Here is an 18,193-nt window from a genome sequence, read left to right as displayed (position 1 = left end):
TACTGAGTTGTAGGGTCCCCACTTTGTCTGAAGTGATTGAACCTGCTAAAGGTAAAGAAAGGTCCATCATTTCTAGTAGGCTCATGGCTTCTGATAATGTTTCGCAAGGTGTATATTCTGTAGATGTGCCTTTGGAGTCTAACTCAGTTGCAGCAGTTTCTATGTGAAAGCGATCTGTAAAAATTAACCAAAGGAAAAGTTGTACAGCTGTCAACAAAAGATGCAATAAGTGCAACAAAGTTGGGCACTTTCAAAGTGTTTGTAGGAATGTGAAAACTCAGCTTAGTGTGAGTAGCATTGAGGTGGATCCTGATCAGTGTGAAGAAGATTTCTCTAAAGTGGTTTTGACAGTTAGATCTGAGTCCAACATGGCAGGCAAAGCTAAAGGACCTTGGTGCCTGGCTAACATCTGGGAGGTGTCTCTGAGGATGATGGTGAATTCAGGTGTCCCAATCACGATTATCTCAGACACCTTGTACAATGACAAGTGGAGGGAAACCCCATTAACTGCAACAGATATCAACCCAAAAGCCTCTGGAGAGCACGATATAGTCATGCTGAGGTATTTAATTGAGGTGCTCACGTGTTTAGGCAGAAGAGTGGTCACCAAAATGTATATGGCATTAAAGGGCTGCAAGATCATAGGCTAGCAAGATCAGGACAGCGTGGGCATGGGTCCCAGGGTCTGATAATCCTGTTGTGTTGGCAGACACCCACATCTCTTTCATTGAATCTGAAGATGAGACAATTATAGACAGAGCTGTGTGCAAATTTCCAGGTATTTTCACTGAAAACATTGGGAATATCCTGAAATGTTAGCATCCGATTAAACTCATGGAGCCATCATTCCCAATGGTACATAAAGTCAGGACAATCCCTAAGAGTGTCAGAGCTGAGCTAAAAACCTTACTTGATAAATTGTGTGCAGAGGGTGTTATTCAGTCCACTGAATACTCGGAATGGATCAGTCCAGTTGTGATTGTAAGGAAAAAGACTGGTGAGATCCGTTTGTGTGTGGACCTTCGCACCTTAAACAAGGACATCGTTGTCGACTGCCGCTAGTTTCCCAAAGTGCAGGACCTTTTGGCCAATTTGGGAGTTCCAAGGTGTTTTCATTAGATCTCAGATCGGCGTATCAACAAATACTGCTTGCTGCAGGGTACCAAGACCTCACCACTTTCATTACCCAGTTTGGTACATAGAAATTCCTCCAGATGCCCTTTCATTTAGTCTCTGCTGCAAGTGTTTACCAGAAGTTCATGGACACTATATTTATGGGAATCCCTGGGGTGCAGGTGTTCCAGGACGATGGTCTAATCTTTGTTGGGACCATTAGAGAGCACAGTTTATTAGTTGAGAGAGTGTTGAGCAAGTTTCAAGATGTTGGCATTACATTAACAAAGGAGAAGTGTAAGTTCCAGGTGAGTCAGTTGGACTGTTTGCAGCATTGCATAACTGATCAAGGTATCAAACCTAAGATGTTGCTATTCAAAGCTATTCAAGACACCAATCCACCCGATAATAAAGACACACTCTGTTCATTCCTTGGCCTCTTTGAGTACTATTCACGCATCATAGGTATGCTTTAGTAGTACAATTTTTAAGGTTTCTTCTTAAGAAAGTGCGGCAGTTTGATTGGTCTGGTTAGGCTGATGTGGATTTCTTGAAAACGAAATCCCTTATTACTACAGCTCCCATTCTTTCAATGTTTACTGCTGGTGAGCCTTGTTTTTTAATTGGTAGATGCCAGCCAGCTCGGGTTGGGGGCTGTGTTGTTCTAGTGGGTGAACAGTAAAGAACATAATATTGCCTTTGCTTCTCGTTCCCTCACATCTACTGAGTCCAATTACAGCTCTATTGAACGGTAAGCATTGGCTTGTTCATGGGCCATTGAAAAATGTAGGACTTTTCTGTGGGGCACTAAGTTTGATGTGTTGATGGATCACAAACCGTTGATTTACATACTCAACAGTAATGGGGCTAGAAAGGCATCTGCAAGGTTGGTGAGAATTCTGTCCAGGCTACAAGAGTACAACTTTGGGATTAAGTATCTGCCAGGAGGCAAGAATGTTAGGGCTGACTGCCTCTCGTAGATGCCTTTTGAAGCTTATGTGTCTGGCGGATTTTTGGATCATGTGGAGTGTATTGTGGCGCTTGTGGGTGATGAAAGAATCAATCATGATTGTGCTATTTCTAAAGAATTTTGGTTAGGAGCCTTGCAAAAAGACACCATTTTGCTGACGATATTTAAGTTTGTTAAAGAAGGCTGGCCAAAAGGGAAGAATTTGAATTTCAGTTTGAAGACCTTTGTTCAAATGGGCAGTGAATTCTCCATTTTGGGAGATTTTCTGGTGAGACATGATCTTCTGGTTCCACCTGTAATGTTGAGGAAGTCTTTATTTAACATCTTGCATGAAGATCATCTAGGAGTAACGGCTACAGTACGCAACCTTTAACAGTATTATTGGTGGCCGGAAATGGGTGCCCAAGTTAACAAAAGGGCGTCTGATTGTGAAATGTTCTTAGTTTATGACAAGCATTGGAAAACGTCAGAAACCAAGTTACATATTGTTCCCTTGCCTGATGGTCCATGGATAAAGGCTTCCCTTGATTTTGCGGGGCCCTTCGATATTCAGCCAAGCTCAAAAAGGTACATTATTGTTCTGGTTGATTACTTTTCTAAGTGGTATTACTTTGATTTTGTTTCCTCACCAGACACAAATTCAGTGATTTCTTTCTTAGGGATAATTTTTGAAGTCAAAGGCCTGCCCAGGCAATTGATCACTGATAATGGTATGCATTTTAAGTCTCATCAGGTGAGACAAATTGTGGACAACCACACATTGAACACATGTAAGTTGCTTTATGCTCACCCACCTCCAATGGCCTTGTTGAGCGGGTTAATAGATTTCTTAAAGAAGGGGTGCAAACGGCATTGTCATCTGGGGTGCAGGTTAAGATTTTTCTAAGAAAGAAAACATGGAACTATTTGCTGACTCCTTACAGTGTGACAGATGTTTCGCCATTTAAATTGCTCCGCAATAGGTCACCAAGATGTACTTTGGGTCCTGACTGGGTTCAAGATCTAACTGGATATGACATTCATTTTAACATTAAGGATATGGTCAGAAACAAACAACTTGCGGTGGAGAAATATTCTAATAACAAACATACCACTAAGGTTGTTGACTTCAATGTAGGGAGATTGGGTGATCATTAAAAAACCCAATAAGGTCAGAAAAGGTGAGTCTAAATTTTCTCGGCCTTTCAGAATGTCTAAAGTTTCAAAAGGGGCCATAATGGTGGAAAGTAAAGAAAGGTGGTGTAGGAGAAGCTTAGTGAAAACTTCACGTGACCAAGCCAGGAAGATTCAAGAGGTTAAAGGCAATGGCAACATGAGACATAATGATCTTGGGGCTGATGCATGTTTGTTTTCTGGAGACATTGATGTTCCCTGTCTAATTGTGGAGGAGACATTTCTTGTCATTCTAGAGGTGAGTTTCTGCAGCAGTGATGATATTTCTGTTGATTCCAATTCTAGGATTGGTTCCCCTTCTGTTTCTGAATCATCAAGTGCAGGTGTGAATACCAGCTCTGAAAGTTGTCCTTCACATGGTGTCAGAAGTAGAATTTCTTGCAATGTTTAACTTCCAACACAATTCAAATAATATTATTTGCAGTAGCTGCTGTACTAGTGCATTACTACAGTGTTGTTTGTAGTCACTTATTTATTCTGTGTTTATTTTGTTTTCTTTTGTATAAGCAAAAGGGTGATGTAGTATGCCTACAAATGTATTGTTCATGTGTTGGTTATCGTGCCTGTACATCTCGTGCTGTGTCACGAGATGCACACACCATGTTGTATTTATGGAACGTGTTTATGGTTGTATTTTACTGCGTTCCGAGTTCCTGCCCATTAGGTTAGTCGCTAGAATGTGCTCCATTCTGCTGGCAAAGCAGGCGGTGCAGGAGGTCAGTCATGAGCTCTCTTAACCTGGGACACAATCAAGTCTCCACTTCTATACTTCTCCCTGTCCTGCTTCAACTGTTTATAGGATATCACTACACAACAGTTATATTAAAAAGATCATTTGAACTGCCAGTGTAGATGCTCTAAAACGTATTATCCAAATTCAGTGGCGGCCTGTAAGTTTTGGAGGGAGGGGGCGGACGGGACACACACACACATACACATAACACTCACAACCAGGCGCACACCAGGCGCACACATACACACACAACCACATTCATTCACAACACTCTTTCCCAAACATTCATACATGCGTGCACCAAACAATGACCTTCAGTCAGCTCTGCTCTGCCTCGGAGGTGCCAGGAGGCTTGGGACTGCTGTCTTCCCTCATTGGCTGACCTAGGGTCAGCCAATGAGAGAAGGCAGCAGTCCTATCATCATCACAGAGTGTGATGGGGTCAGGGAGACTACTGACCCCACGCCACTCTGTGATGAAGTGTCACTGATTGACACTCGACCCTGGGTGCTACAGGGCCTAAAACTGAAGCGCCCTGGTGCGAGGCAATCAGTGACGATATCCCTCGTCACTGAAGGTAGGGCCTCACTAACCTTTGCTGAGCTGAGAAAGTCACGCCCAACGGAGCTGTGACTTTCTCAGCCCAGCAAAGTTCAGTTCAAGCAGCCAGGAGCCAGCGCTAAATGGTCATGTGTGTCTCCTGGCTGCTTAAACTGAAAGTGAATAGTGTCTGTCGGACTGACTTTTGTTTAGCCTGACAGACACTGTTCCTACAGGGGAAAAAGGGGCGGGCGGGGCAGGCGGGGCAGGCGGGGCAGGCGGGGCGGGCCCTTCTGCCCAAATGGCCAGCTGCGCCTGTCCAAATTAAACTCTTAAACTCACAATTAGGCTTAGATTTTTTATATTGTTTCTTAGGGTGAAAACCCTGAACTACTCTAGGGTGGGCTGGCAGACTCAATCACTGAGAGCAGTTTAGGCCCTGAATTCCTTTACACCGCTGTAAACTTTCATGTTACCACTGCGCTTAACATTGGTAAGTACTAGCTGGATTTCCCTACTACATCAGTTTTTTATGGTGGCTTTGTGCCATGCTATTAATCACCATTTGTAAATACTGTGGGGCATATTTACAATCCATCAGCGCCACAGGAGTGCCACTTTTTTTGATGCCATGGTGGCACAGTGTAATTTTCCATAATTACAAGGTGGCGCTAAGACACTTTGTGTGGCTTAATGCCGCTTTGTAAATATGCCCTTTTCCGCAGCAGTCCTCTGCAGCAAAGGGATGTGCTATGGGTGTTCCTCCGCAACACCCATTGCTTTTTGATGCTCCCCAGATTTACAAGGCTGAGGCACCAAAAACAAACTCGATGGAATACTATGCGTTAGAATGGCGCACCGAGATGAAATTATTAATTTCTCCTAGTTTTTTGCTCTTTCCATGTGTGTTGCGTCCATAGGAGGTGCAAATCGGAATTATTGATTGTTTATGTGCAGGAAGGTTTCTTTTTCTGCACATAAACAATCGTCCCTGCAGCACAGGCACCCTTACAACATGGCTGCAGGGTGCCAGTGCTGGCCCGCGCTAGGGGAAAACACAGGGGTGCGCAGTATTCTTGTGAAGACGGTGCATCCCTGCATTTGAAAATGGTGGAGCGCGGCACTGCCAAATTTGACGCAGCTACGTGCTCCGACATTTTCTTGTGAATATGCCTCTGGGTATCCTAACGATAACATATTTTTAAATGAGTACTCATGCTTGAATCTCACTGCAGCAGGACAAATAATTATTTTGATCCTTGCATTGATAGGTCCGCGGCATCTATCTGAAATCAGTATAAATAAATTCTCTTCAAAAATAAAGATACAGTTTTGTTGGCATGTACAGATAAATATACATGCTTGTTCTGTTATGACATGTAATGTCGTGTTGTACCATGTAACAGAGTCCTTTAATTCACCGAAAGTCTGCGAGGTGACGTCAGAGCGCAACCCATCAACGTGATTCTTGGAATATTTGGAAACAGAAGATGCTTTCTGCATGGTTGTAATTTCTTGATCAAACCTTTGACAGCATAGATTGGTCTGAATAACATTTAGAAGTCAGCATGATCGTGTGTGCCTTTTATACACTGTTGCAGTTTGTTTACACTCACTTTCAGTTCTTTTAAGAATCCCAGCTCTCTTCCTGGGGATGTTAAATGCATGAGGTTGGGAATCTTATTCAGGTCTGATGATATGTGAGCACATTTTTAGGAAAATGGCGCTCATCAATCAGTCAATCTAATGTCATTCACCACTTCAATGGAGGAAACATGGTACACGGCCTGTAAGCAGTTACTTAGTAAGTCTCCGAGGCAGTGAATAATGGTTTAAAGGGGTTGTGTTCTGCTGAGCTGAGCTGACTTGGTTTACCACAATCCTTCTTGGTCTAGACCTCAAAAAGCGACCACAAATAGCTCAGAGCGGTGGTCTTATGACCACAGTCAAACCTCAGCAGTATGTCTTCCTTGGGCGCACGTGCAGAAGTGACAGCTAAAACGTGCCTGTTTGAAAGATCAAAAAGAAAAATTGCTTGTACATGGGTTGTTGTGGAAAGCAGATTGTTACATGTATGTGAAGTGGTATAAGGGTAGGTGGTGCGATAGCTCGGGTGTGTACAGGTTAAAAGGCTGCGGGGGACAACTCAAGGTGAGAAATAGTGGAAGATGTTAATTTTAGGGATAAATAATGGGAAAGGCTGTGGTACAAAATGCTAAATTGAAGCAAGTTAGAACACTGACATTCTTTTTATATAGTGCATCATACAAAATCATTGCACATTAAAGTTGTTACTATTATCCAGTATTATAGTAGTCAATTTGTGAAATCACTGTCGAGTGAAAGGCCGATCTGGTTTTTCCAGTATTCTGACATGTAACCTGCAGATGCTGGCCTGGCAGTGAGGGCTGAAGAGGCTGAATCTACTGAACCATTGACTTACCTCCTTGGCAGAGTTTTCCCCTAACGTTTTGCCTTCCAGCCTCCTGTTTTTGCTGACTGTGCTTTTGCTGGCTTTAGGACTCTGCACACTTTACCACTGCTAACCAGTGCTCGCATCTCCCATTGCAGCTCCCCAGAACTGCTGCTGCATGACACACTACCACGCAAGGACCTCTCAGCTCCCCAGGACAGCCGTTGCATGACACACCTCCACGCAAGGACCTCTCATTTCCCCCGGACAGCCATTGCTTGATGCATCTCCACACAAAGAACTCACATTGCTCTGCTGCTTCACACATCCACGACACAGGAATCTGCATCGCTTCACAACCAGGATTTAAGGTACTTTGTTCAATATCTTAACTTGGTCCCCGTAGCTGGTCTATGCTCCATTGTAGTCAGCTTGAACTTGTGACTTTGTACAGGTCTAGTATGGCCAGATAACCACAATTGGCACGTTGTGCTCTTTGGTGCTGTTTTCACTTAAATCTTTTAAAATTGCATATCTCCGGTTCTACTGATTGGATTTTTGTAGTTTTTGTGTCAAAAAAGTATTTTATTTTCCTCTATTTCTCTAAATTGTTCCGGGATTTTTCTTGCGTTGTGTGTCCACTGTATAACTGTTTGAAGTGCTGCAGAAATACTTTACACACTGCCTCTAAGTTAAGCTTGACTGCTTTCTGCCAAGCTACCATTGGGTTAAGCAAAGATTAATTTGGGGTTTACTTGTGTTTCACCCTGACAGACATTGTGGTTGCTGCTTAAGTAGTGTTTCACCCCCCCCCCCCGACCAAGAACCCAATTTCAAATAACCATCTTGCCAACTAGTGATGGCAGAGGTTACAACAAGGTAGTGGGTAGTGAGATATGGTTTCAGAAAGCCGGCATCAAGCACAGATAAGATTAACTGAGCCTATCCCGTGAACCTGTGACACTACATTCTCCTAACCAACAGACCCTCTTCCGGGCCCTATTTCATGGGGACCACTAACAATAGTGCACCTGGTCTTACCTTTAGAAGGCAGTATTATCACATTATTACCGGGCCATTACAAGTTTGGGGCCAGAATTGTGAATAATATGCAGGATATTGAAGCACAACACTTGTCTCCAAATGTTTTCCTTAATTCTTGGCACTTTTCCAAGCATTTATGTGATATAGTCACAACTGTTGGCTGAGTTTCTTGCCCAAGGAGGATTACCTGTCCACTTGTGATGGGGCTACTTTTGAGGTTGCTGGTAATAAGGCATCCACCGAAATTGATTGAAGTCCAGTCTGCTACCATTTGAAGGAAGGGGAATTACTCGAACCGAATTACCGGCAGAAATAGGGTTGGAAGGCTTGTCCTAAACCAGGTGATGTCATCCCTTTTTGGGAAATCATGGTTTCTATGCACAGCATATGCACAGCTGTCCTGGACAAGAAATAATTGTGCTCTAAACTCTGGATACACTTCTCTGGCTGTCCGTGAGGTAAATGTTTTGGTTTTCTAATAACAAACCGCCATTTTGGGTCTTTATCTTCGAAAATAAAAAAAATAAACATGCCATGCTGCCCATGCATGGAGGAGTGCTTTCTCCAAAAGCACCTATGCTGCTCCAGCTGCTTTTTGGCCGGCCCACCAAATTCATCGTGCATGGTGGCATAATTGTATTTTCTAAACACAAAACATCAGATTTTTGGAAAATGTAAACTCAATGTGCCTGACAATCTGTGAGAAATTTTCCAATGCATGGGAGACAATAACCATTATTTGCTATGAGTATTTTGCATGGCGGTCCCAGCAGGAAAAAAACCACATAGGACATGACGTCGAAACCGTACTCTAAACAAAGTAGGAGAAGCGGTAGGTCGGTGAACGGGGCTTCTGTGCCCTGTTACTATCAACCTCTGAATGCAGACGAGCCTCCATATGTTCCATACCCCTCTGTGCTGTTTTCAAGACTCTTTGTACTTCTGTGTTCGTTTCCACCAAATTTCTCCAGGATATTCTATGTTGCATCGGCCTCTCGTTCATTGAAACAATATTTTATAGAATGTCTCTGGTCCCTTGGATTGATTTCTCCTTAAAGAAATTGCATATCAATGAACTGTTTGTATCCCCCTTTGTGAATTTTAATGTATTGTATCCCCCACCTTTTTTAGCATATTAAATTTAAATCCATAGATCCCTTGGCATGCCACTTTTTTCTGGTAGCTGGGAATATAGCATCCAGATCCAAACTAAACACTCCAAATTAGGACTAACCAGTCATTTGTTTTTTCTTTCTATTAAAGTCCAATTGCATGAGACAAAATAGAGCGTAAGAGCACAGCAATACTACTACATATGGGACAGCCTCCATATGGAACTCACCAGAGCACTGGTCATGCAGCACCATGACCATGATACATCATCTTCTCAGGCCTCCTCGAGAACCTTGTTGACATTCTGCAAAGGGTGCAGAATCCAGAACCTACAATATCCCTAAACTTCCGCCAGCATGGCCAAATGCAGCCACCAATTAAAGTGCTTTTTGATCTGGTACAAGCAAGAAGTTAGAGTATCTACACTGCTGACACAGCATACTATGGGAATGACTTAAAATACCTCCAATCAGTTTTCCCCCACTGCTACTCTCCAACAATCTTTCAATCATCGCAAAGACCAAGGCAGAGCTTAGGTTGTTGGGCCTTAGCCTATGAATTGCCTTGAACCCAAAGACGAATGTCGAACTGAGCAAGACTGCAGAACGCTGGAAATATCAGCCATTCCACTCAGACCTAATGACCCTACAAAGTATGATTGTTTTCTCATCATTTGAGCTCTGAAGTAACGAAAGGATGCATGCAAAGCTATGTAATACTCCTAAATAAATATTGTATTTGTCAATGTCACTAAGGATCTATGCTGTCAATGAAACCGCTGAAACATATCACCAGTTTGCCTCTCTCAGAGCATATTTACAAGGGAATGGTGAAACGTGGGGTTAAGCACAAAATGCTAACGTCGCACCCCGGCATTCCGAAAACACAGGGATGCACTGTATTTACAAAAATATGGCGCACCCCAGCGTTTTTCCTACCACAGTTGCTAAATTAAGCTGCCTAGCACGATAGTGCAAGGGTGCCTGCGTTGAGGGATTGATTGTTTATGTGCAGGAAGGTGTTCCTTCAGGCACATAAACAATCACAATTGGTGATGTGTACCTTCTATGTGTGCTGCATTGTGCAGCACTCATAGAAATTGCAAAGCATCATTTTTTTAATGATTGTTAATGTGCAGAAAGGGACACATTCCGTCACATAAACAATCATTCATGGCATTTTGCTCTTTCTATGTGTGCTGCACAATGGGACAAGGGGGACAGGGGGCTCAGAGGACACCCCCCACCAGAACAAGAGGGGGTAGGGAATAGGCAGACAGTGTCACACATGGGGGCTGAGCCAATGGCTGTACCCAGCCACTGTAAGTGTGAGCCCAGGACCCCTTGGGGAGGTGGCCCAGCTAGGTCTGCATGTGGCTTGTGGGTGGCCCTAGTGAGCTCCCGCTCAATTTTCGATCTTTCCCCTTATGGGGACTCTGAGAGACCCCCAATCACCAGAAATCAATTTGACCAGATGACCAGGCCAGACCCTGGTGAACAAGAATTACATCTGTCCATCTGGAACATTTTACCACATCCCTCTACACTTCAAGGTATCCTGTCCTGTTCTAATGCACTTAACCCCACCCGCCCTATTGCATCCCCACTTTGGATACCAGTGGGCCGCAACAGAGGAGACAGAAGGAAGCTATAGCAACAGAAGCTATAGAGGTGAGGTGAGGTGATGGGGGTGAGGGGCAATAAGAAGAAGCATGAAGAGGGATGAAGTAGAAGCCCCACTGCATCAGGTGGACTAGCAACGAGCAATTAACACTGAGGAAAAAGGGCCTATCGGTGCCTTGACACCTTGTGACACTCAGCCTTGGAAACTAAATAGCCCTGTCAAGTGACTAATCGCCAGGGGTAAGCAAAGGCTTTATACACCTCAAAGCAAGCAAGCCAAAATGCCCAAAAGGAAAATCCTGTCTAAAAAAAGGCTCAAACAGATGCACCCATTCAATTCCAACCCCATCACTGCCCTCAGAGGTCTATAAACCACCCACTAATGAGGCCGATCTGAGGGTGAAAGGGAAGCATCAAAGTTGAATACCCATGGATATAATATCGCCTTTAAATGGTTCAAAAGGGTCAATAAGATAATTTTTTCACAAAATTCAGACCATGTAATTCAAGGGCCTGCCATCATAGCCATACGGTCTCCAGTCAACCTTTCTATGAACCTTCATACTGTCAGCCAAGAAGCCCCACTATCCATAGGCCAAAAGGTCTCCAGGTCATAATTATGTCCAGGGCTGAGCAGGGAGGAACAGAGCATCAGACAGGTGCCCCAACTGCCCCCCCTGCCCAGGGCTGATCTGGGACCCACAATAAGCTTGCTGGAGAGGCTACTTGGGCCACTGGGGGAGAAAAGGCCATGCCCCTGCTCATCCATAATAGATAAACTAGGCACCTTACTCAAGATGTTAGGCTCCTTAGTGGAAAGTGGAAAGAACAAGGCATGGAGGGATGGAATAGACACACGGGACATATCTCCAACTACGAAAGGCATAGCCAACACATCGGACTGCAGTATTACATCAGCCAAGAGAACATTGGCTCCACCTGGATTAGCAAGGGAGACCAACACTTCTCTTACACCCTCCCTCTTCGTCTCAAAAGATAAAGCCACTTCGATGTTGATCAATGGCAATGAAACAGGGAGTGGAACTGCACATATGTCCCATGTTAATTTGGCTGTCCAGTCACCTCTAGTAAATACCACACTCTTGAGGAAAGGGAAAAAGAAATTGTAAAAGCAGTTAAAGAAACAATGCACTTTAAAAAGGAAATCTCTGATCTTTGGAGAAGCCAACATCCGTGTGGTGCACCCAGGGATTGGCTCCTTGAAGTTTTGTTCCATTTTTGTTCCACAAACTAAGCCAAACACTATGGCCACACAAGGTATGAGCTCAAAGGAGGGGTCCAAAGAAGTAAAACAAAGCAACAGCTCCACTGAGACAACCACGGCCGGTCTGACTATAGCCACTGGGACTGTGGGTACATAGCCAGTTCCTTACCCTGTAGCAGTCAGAACGTACAAGGGAACATGGGTCCACAGCTGAGCACAATCAATCCTGTGCCCTCGTTGGATGGCCCAACAGCTTTAGCTGTCCCCAGAAAATGGACAGCAGACATGGCCACACAGTCAGACCTCCTATTTAGTGACTCAACAAATAAGCTCCAACACTGCCAGGAGCCCAGGGGGAAAATTTGGAATCCAGCCACTATGGCGTTCTCTTTCATCAACAGTAGAAATCAAAATGGACAACCAACCAATGGCCTCCTGCAGAACCTGTTTATTACTGAACCTCCGTTCGTTAACAAAAGACAGGTCCTAGTCAACATCAGGCCCTTACCACTCAAATATCCAAGTGACCCAGAGCCCTCCTATGCTATTTAATCTAAATATTAACCAAGATAGGCCAGTTCCCATTCCATTCCGATTCTCTCAAACATACCATCAATGGTCTAAAATAGAACCTGACCTGTTTGACTTGCTTCCATCTGATTCACAGCCTGAACAGGCTGATGATCTTGAAAACCTCACCTCTAATTTCTCTAACTAGTTTTGCCCCTCGGCCCACTCACTAGTTAACCATCATGCCCTATCATGGCAAAGCATCAGTGCCTTAGTTTTCTGAAAGATTAAAACAGACATTGGAGGAGAGAATACTGTTATGAGGAAAAAGTGAAACACAAAAGCAGACCGCAGTATATAAAGCATTAATAATGGAGGATAAATCTCTTTATTTCATTCAGGAAATAGAGGCAGCAAAAGATTCAGTTAAAGAATTATTCCTGACACTGAAGAAGCTTTCTAATGCTCCCTCAAATAATATCTCAGAAACCAGTTCCTCTTCTTGCATTATCCTGGCTTCTCACTTTCAAAACACAGTGGAACACATTTTTACCAAGTTCTCCTCATCCTCTACGCTTTCCGTTAAAAAAATTAACTAGAGGCATTATAAAAACGCAAACCTTTTTGGAATTTACCCCACTGACCAAAGAGCGAGTAATTAACCTGATTAAAGTCTCAAAGTCAAGCTCAACTTTCAACTCTTGCCCTGTTTCCATTGTGCACCTGGCACCTGAGGTTATTGCCAACCATCTCATGGCAATCTTCAATAAAATAATATCAACTTGCAGCTTCCAACTCTGTGGAAAAAGGCATCCATACTTCCCTTGCTAAAGAAACCCAACTTAGACCCCCATGACAACAATCAGCTCATATCCAGATTACTTTTTCCTGAACAAAATAATTGAAAAAGCTTGAAATCGGGAATTGGACCCTTTTATACAGACGCACAGGCTCTTGGACCACACACAGATTGGCTTCAGGAGCTGCCACAACACAGAATCCACGCTATTAAAGGCCACTGAGGAAATAACACATATCCTGGACAATGCAGCTTTCAACACGGTCAACCACCGTCTGCTGGTTGACCATCTCAAGAGCACTGGGATCAAAGGACAGGCCTTTTCCCTCCTGAGTTCCTTCGTAAGTGAAAGGGAACAGAAATTATCCCTGAAATAATTTGAGTCAGATCCTTTTGTCCTGCCATGTGGAGTCCCCCAGGGATATTCATTAAGACCCACACTGTGTAATATATATGTTATGCCACTAACAGCACTGATGAAATCATTCAGATTTTCCTTAACATCTTATGCCGATGATACCCAAATTGCTGTATCCTTCTCCAATCCTCTCAACAACATCTGCCAGAACCTCCATAACTGTATGATAGCCATCAGTGACAGGATGGATTTTTTTTTGCAGATTTTATATAGCGCAAACTCGACCCAAAGGTATTGGAGTGCTTTACCTGAACACCGGTTACGTTACAAATTCAGGCACAAGGAGATTAAGTGATTTGGCCAGAATCACAGGATGTGGATGCGACCTCGAGGCTCGAACCCTGGTTTCCAGCACCAAAGTCGGCAGTCTAGCCGACGGACCACATCCTCTCCCCAATTGTAACTCTCTTAAATTAACTTCCAGTAAGATAGAGGTTCTTCTCTTTGGGAAGGATACCTTCTTCTGGATGCCATCTTGTTAGCCTTCAGAGTTAGGAACCCTGCCATGATCAAGCAGCAATGTTAGGAATCTAGGTATCCCGATGGATAACAAACTTGCATTTGGGGACCAAGTGAATGCGACCATATCAGCATCTTTCAACACTCTTAAGATAATCAAGTTGATACTGTCTTATATTTCCCTTACTCTACAAACAACCTTAGTAACCACCCTAGTCCTAGCCACACTTTACTACAGCAATGGTCTATATCTCAATTTGCATCTGCAGTATGCTTATAATCTCCAAGCTCTCCAAAATGCACCAGCCGGGCTGCTATTGGAATCCCTAAATCCCAGTCAACCAAATCTGCGTTATGGAAGCTTCACAGGCTCCCTGTAAAACACAGAGTGAACTTCAAGGCCCTATGTATCACCTTTGGGGCTTTTCCTGATTTAGGTCCTCAATTCCTCAAAGACAGGTTCAGAGGGTACCAGCCAGAGACATCACTACGTTCCAGTACTGATATGAATGTTGTTGTCCCTAAGTTTAGGCTATCTGCTTGGGGTGGAAGAAGTTTCTCAGTATCGGCCTCAAAACTTTGAAACTCCATTCCCCTACACATTAAGTCCCTCCCAGACCTATTGACCTTTAGAAAGGAACTCAAAACTTGTTTTTTTAACGTTTAATGGATAACCTCTCCAGGTAATTGTTGCGCTATATAAAAATACCTAACATAACAATGGGCAGAGCCGTCCACGAAGGCGTCCAAGAGTGTTTTGATCTGGTGTTTATTCCTCATTATTTTCCTGAGGGCTCCAATGGAATTTTCAATAATGGAAATCGCCTACAGCAATTCCACCATGTTCCCTCATTGAAAGACCTTATCTCGGATGACTGATGAAGTTCACACATACCCCTATAAACAGAAACTCGGAAGCCATTGTAACAACCCGGAAGAGGGAGGCCCACAGAGGTGCTGTTCTGGGCGAAAAGAGGACGTTTGACAACTAGGGACTTTATATCCTAAAGCGCAACAACCTAAAACTCCCCACATACTAATACCCCACATACAACCCAGAACAAACAAGAGCATATTGAGGAGCGCATCCGGTGGCACTTCCGACCGATCCCCGAGAACGCCCAAGAAAGTAACCCCCTTAATAGTATTATGCTCGCAATACCAAAAGAAGGTGAGCTGCGCTAGAACAATCATTGAGCACAATGATTGGGGGTGGTCGTCTTCCACCCACATTATAACAGCCTCCCAGCATCAATGTCCGAAGACAACCTCCATGTCCTACCTCAGAATAACATCTTGGACAAGCAAGTGCTAGCCGAATGAAAGTGACATTCTCTGCCTGCGGAGACTTGGGCTCTTAATACATAATTGATGCAAGGTTTCTATGAAATCTTCAAGCCCGCCTCCTGCCCAAGACTCTCTGATCACCCATCGGGGGCCTGTCTATCTTCATCAAACATACGTGCAAGTTAGAGGCTATTCCAATCAACCTTGACTTCCCCGTCCTACATACAGTTTTAATCACAGGAACAAAAATACAGCACAAAAAAATACCCTTGCGGCTTCTAAATTAATACCCCAACGCTTCAAAATATCTCAAGGCATCTACAGTTGAAGATCTCTGTGACTGGTTGGGAGAGCTTCTGTTGGTGTGTGACTTAAACATCCGGGGGTTAGGGAAATTAAGTAAACCTCTGCCACTCTCCAAAGAACTAGAAAGGATGAAGGAATTTTTGACAATTCACACATTGACCTAGGAACAACAACAATCTGAGGCACACGCATCCCATAGTCAGCTTCCTTCCACTTTCAAGGGAGTTTCCATAATTGATGATGTTTTTCTGCAGGGCCCTTACTGAATCAGCTTGTAATTCTGAGATTTTCGGCCGACCAGAAAGTGATCATAGCCCTCTGAGTCTTATTCTAGAATTAACAGTACTGAATGTGGACAGATGTAATATTGTGGGCTCCTCAACAGGGCCAGAAGCGACCAAACGTGTAAGGGGAATAAAGTGGAGGACGGAAGACACTCCCAAGGTTAAGGAAGCAGATCATCTAGGAATCCAATAACTATCAATTAAATACATTCCTAGCATGGAGCTTTCTTAAAGGAGGATTGATGGGCACTCTGAGACCTCTGCAACACACAGGCCCGACCAAGCAATGACTGTAAGGGGAGGTCCCCAATCACAACACAATAAAACAATTGTTTCCACACAAAGATCATTAAGGAGGACACTGCACACTTACAAACACAACTCCACAGCAAAGATTGCTGCTGCTAGTACAAAATTGTGCAGGCTGCACAAAAAATCCACCTGTGAGCAAAAGAATGCCATGGAGCAAAAGGAATGGGTAGAGATTTTCCAAATGCTGCAGGAAAATATACCAAGTTTGTTTCTGGGACTACATTAATAAATTAAAATCCACCAAATACTCCAGGGAAAATGGAGTCTCGGAGGGAGCTTAGACCAGATATGTAGCCATATGTATGTCAGCCCCCGCTCTTGGGACAAGCAGTAATTCTGGGGGACAGAGATAGAAGCCAAGGTCCTTCTCAGAAATGAACCTCTGTCAACCTAATCAGAATGATCATGCTAGTGAAATAAGATGGAGCACCTGGCCCTAATGGCCTCCCAGCCAGCATATTCTAATGCGCCCGGAAGAATGGTCTTCTAGGCTGTTAACCCACTTTTCAATCATGCCTTCCCAACAGGCCAAGTTCCAGACAGCTAGAAGGGATCTATCTTGTGCTCCATATTCAAGAATGGGGATCGGACAAGACCATCAAACAATTGCCTCATTGTGCTTATAGATAAAGAGGCAAACCCCTATGCCCCAGTACTACTAGAAAATCTAGAAGCTCAGGCTGCTGATCATGAAGTTCTGCCTTTTTTCCAGACAGGATTCTGGGCTGCTGAGTCAACAACCAATAATATCATAGCGCTTGCATCTTTGAGTCATCCAACAGCACAGAAAAAAAACCTACCTCTTTTTGCTTTATAGACTACAGTGCCCCATTTGATAGGGTTGGCCGCCTACATTATGGAGGAAACTGGAAGCGTGGAGCATTCTCTCAAAACTATTAGGGACAATAAGCTTGTTATACACAGCGACATGGGTCTGAGTGAAAACAGGACCTAACACCATCACCCCTAAAATCTTTACCAACTATGGCCTAAAGCAAGGCTGTTTTCTTGCCCCTTGTCTATCTATATACAGCCGATTTGGGAAAAGCTATGGAAGGTGGCAGTCTGGTTCCTTCAAAACTGGGCCAGGCACTACACATCATCCAATATGCTGATGACATTGTGGTAATGGATCATACTAAAGCAGGCATCCAACAGGCTCTGAGCACTCTAAACATCTAAAACAAAAATAACATCTTAGGGTAAATCAGGATAAGACCAAGGTTCTCATTTTTGGGAGATGTAGAAAAAAGAAACATCTTACTTGACACGTAGATAGTAAGATCGTCAACACAGCCAGCAATTACAACTACCTGAGAGTCTGGTTCTCAGAGAATTCCAAGACTAACGCTCATTTAAACTCCATGAAGAAGAAAGGCACAATAATAATCTACTGTATAAACCAACTGTATACAACACAAAAGTTTGGTAATCGGGAGCCCACTGACCCGCCCGCGCAGGAGGACTTTAGCCACCGCGCTCGCCATTTGATGTTAAGATGAGAATTGGACTGATTTGAATATGTGCCTGTGAGCGCCTTACCCACGGATACTGGACCTGAGTGTCCGTGTATTTTAAACCTGTAAAGTGCTGGAGCTTGAGAAACCCACCCGTCTATCATACCTACATTATCGTATTGATTCAGTGTGTTGAGCTGGTCTCAACTAACCTTCCCTAGTACAGCCTATTTACCTAGATGCCCCGCATTAAGGTGGGTCTTTCCTTGTGTCCCACTTTTGATCTAGTCGCCCTGATGAAGGTGTGACCCACATTGGGTTAGACACTGAAATGCGCATTGGCGCTGGAGAACCTCGTACCTTCAGATATTTATACAACCTACTACTGAGAGGACGCACAATAGTTTTTTTGTTA

The sequence above is a fragment of the Lissotriton helveticus genome, chromosome 6, assembly GCF_964261635.1.
Source record: "Lissotriton helveticus chromosome 6, aLisHel1.1, whole genome shotgun sequence".
Lineage (NCBI taxonomy): Eukaryota > Metazoa > Chordata > Amphibia > Caudata > Salamandridae > Lissotriton > Lissotriton helveticus.
This window is presented reverse-complemented; position numbering follows the sequence as displayed.